Source organism: Pinus tabuliformis, chromosome 8 (assembly GCF_031772625.1).
Source record: "Pinus tabuliformis cultivar Carrire ecotype Pingquan chromosome 8, CPIR1, whole genome shotgun sequence".
Lineage (NCBI taxonomy): Eukaryota > Viridiplantae > Streptophyta > Pinopsida > Pinales > Pinaceae > Pinus > Pinus tabuliformis.
This window is the reverse complement of record NC_142294.1, coordinates 1,671,248,546-1,671,252,143: the sequence shown is the minus strand read 5'-3', so window position 1 is coordinate 1,671,252,143 and position 3,598 is coordinate 1,671,248,546.

The following is a 3,598-nucleotide window of genomic DNA, read 5'->3' as shown; positions in this document are numbered from 1 at the left end:
GGGGCGTCAGGTATTTTATCATAGAGCATGTCGGACTGAGTGTAAATCAAGTCCAAGTATTGCGCACGAGAGATAACTTGCTCTTCTGTTACGACTCCCCCTTTTTCCACATCTTCCGTGATGGAAGGTAGTAATGACTTGATAAACCATTCAACTAAGAGTTGATCGGGAACATACGTTTTTACCATTCTACGACAACGTTGCCACTCATGTATATGATCAGATATGTGAGTGGCCGTTGTCTGTTTGAAGTTGGTAAGAAGTTCTGTTCCCGTTTCGTACCTTATTGGTAACTGAAAATGGGTTAAAAAGGTTGTGGCTAAGGTACTGAAGTTGTCGAATGAAGCTCTAGGCAATTCAATGTACCATTTTGCCGCTGGACCCGTTAACGTCCTCTAAAAGAGGCGAAGTCTTATCGAATCATCATTTAGGGTGTTTGATGAATACCATAAATGAAAGGTCATCATATGATTCGATGGATATTCACCTGGATTTCCATTAAATTTAGGAATATCTTATGGAATTTTATGCGGAATCGTTGCCCACCAAGGGGTGTAAGCGATTGAATCGTTTGTTAACTGATTTAAATCAGGTAACTCTAAAGTTGCCACAAAGGGTAACTGCTGATTTAGGTTAGGTGAAGCATACCCAAGATAAGATGGGATTGCCTGAGCAGTTGGTCTTTGCATACCGGCATAATGCAGTTGATGCTGGTAACTTTGGTAAGGTTGGTGGGCATGACCATTGTAAAATGGTTGATTTTGACCATTTTGAATATACGGTTGTCCACTATTTGAAAAGATTTGTTGCTCAGAACCTTGGTGTACTTGTTGGAATTGCGGTTGTTGGTATTGTATTAGCCATGGTTGTGAAGCCATGTGATGTTGCCTGAAACTAACGATTTGACCAAGATGAGGGGTAATTGTACCCGTCTGAACCTGTGTCATTCCACCAGTCGGCGATTATGGTTGAGTCGCAGGGTCAAGGGGCTGTTGCATTACAACCTGAGAACCCTGAGGTTGGCATACAACAGGCAGTGCTTGAACTTGTGACACCATCGCAATAGCTGGCGTAGTTGGTATATTTGACATAGGTAAGCATTGTTGCATTGAATATACAACTCTTGGTTGTTGAGGTAGTATTAGTACCCAACTACTTGAGATAATTCCAGTATAACCGGAATGTTGTTGTGAAATCCTGTATGGATATCCTCCCAGGGGGATAATGAAAGGGTATACTGCCCCCCATACGGTGGTAATCTAAAACTCAAGGGAATGGTTTGCCCTTGGGGGCCGGGCTGCCCAAATTTACCTCCAAATGGATCAATTTGTTGAGACTCAACATAAGAGTTTCTGGATATTATTCCGGATGAACAAACATGAATAGACCATACTATCGAAATGGCCCCTGAGTGGGCTCCTTCTAGCGGTTGAGAGCTAGTCGGGACAGATGGTATACTGGCGAACATTGTTGGAGTGATAGAAGGGAGTTTTTTCGTCACTGTGTCAGACGACACAGTCCTAGATGTTGACGGTTGTTCAGACATTTCTAGTCTATCTAAAAGATTACCTAGCGATTCTACAAGATCTTCCACTGGCGGTAGACTAACTTCTAATGAAGAAGGATATAGAGTGATCCCTACCCCAAATTGCGATGGAGTACTCGTTGGAGGATCTTCCACAATCTCTTCTATGGCAATCAGACCAGGTGGAAGGGGAAGACTGGCCGGTCCGTAGAATATTTCTGGTGCTGAAGAAGGTATGGAATCGGCAGCGACACAAGTTTGAAGAGCAAGACTCTCTGAACCAGTTGAAAATGGAACTGGTTCGGTAACACAAGTGTTTACTCTCAGACTAGGATCAGTATCACTGTCCGTCTGTGGTTTCTGAACTTCTTCTATAGAGGCAGGGATTCTAGAAATGTTTGGAGTAACCGGAGTCTCTCATGTCGTTGGAACACTTGTTCTAACTTTAACAGGAGATTTGGAATCGGTTAAATGAGTTCGCTTTGTCTGTACTAGCTTCGATTCCGGAGATAAAGATGGCTAACTCGTAAGCCTCCGTGAATGACGGGGTTTCAATTGACTTTTGTCCACGATTTCGGATTACGCAATCAACTAAAATAAAGGGGAAGTATGTTTCCGAATTAAATGAATTTTAGATGCTTTGACACAACTCGTTTTTTTAGTTTTTAAGAGTCGAGAAAAAACAAAAGATGACTCTAGTCTCCTTTGATTTTTAATGAGCCTGGAGTGACAAGTGCTCAGATGGACCTTTTCTGTTAACGAGTCTGAAAAGGAACGAAAGGGACTACTCTGGAAATCTAGGTAGAGGGATTACCAAACCAATCGCAAAACTGCAGAATACTTTTTATGGTACGGAAGTCAATCTTCCCGAATGTTGTGTTCAGTGCATTGCGATCGATAGGGTGGCAGACATGGCTTCCTATGGATAAAGGATTAAGCTTATTGGGGTCTCCCAAAATATACTCGACGGTACGTGGGAGCACAAGTCCGTACTGGCACTTATCATCTCAAAGTGGAGGAATCACCCAACCATCAGTGAGAACAACAGTTACCAGGCTTTACGACGTTGGAATACGTCTCTAGCCTAGACTTCTAAATGTTGTGCATTAAGTTCCAAAGCGTTGTTAGATTCATTGAATTTATTTTAAGTTGATCTTGTTTATGAAGTTTGCCTTTCAGGTTCACCACAAGATGTAGATGTAATTCCTAAAATGCAATCTAAGATGATAAACAAACTTTTTATCTTCTTTGTGCAATGAAAATCCCAGCTACTAAGGAAAAGAAAGACAAAATCTTTTCACAAAGAGAAAAGAGCACACTCTAAATGCACTTTCCTAAATCAAGCCAATCAAACTGTCTATATGCAAATGCACATGCATGTATTTGTTTTCGACTTTCTTAGTATATGAATGCTAAAAGGAAAGTTGATGCACAAATCTGAATTTCTTTTCAAGCGACAAATATCAACAAGTTTCTTTTAGAAATCAAAAAATGGAGACGATCACAACACTTTACGATTTTGAACTGAATACTTGTTCTCGACACTAGAAAATTACAAATTCAGACCAAAAGCAATAGTAACAGGATAATTGACCATCAACAGCAATCAAACTCTTTCCTACGATTGAAATCGACACTTGCGACGGTTTCAAATCAAAGGACGACAGTACGATTATGTTACTCTTGCGAAGGAGAACTGTAAATGACTCAACAAACACACAAAAACATCTACAGTTCTTTTGTACAAAGGAGGCGAAATAACATCAAGGAAAAGGGGTTTCAAACAGACATATACTGATCATAGGCAACAAAATTCAGGAATAGAACTGGAAAGGATGAATCACAGAAGCGAAAACTACACAGAGCTAGTCTGATCAGCGCACCTGTAACACAGAAAATTTGAAATGCAGCGTAGCTTGTCCACTCGGGAAGTGCGTTGAAATTCAGATTCTCTGAAAAATACCTGCGTTGGGCCAGAAACGAGACTTTGTTCGGGTTCCGGGTCATAGTTTGCAGTTCAGTTCTTGGGTTTTGGCCGAGAAAAAAGCAATCAATAATGCAACAATCAGGGGT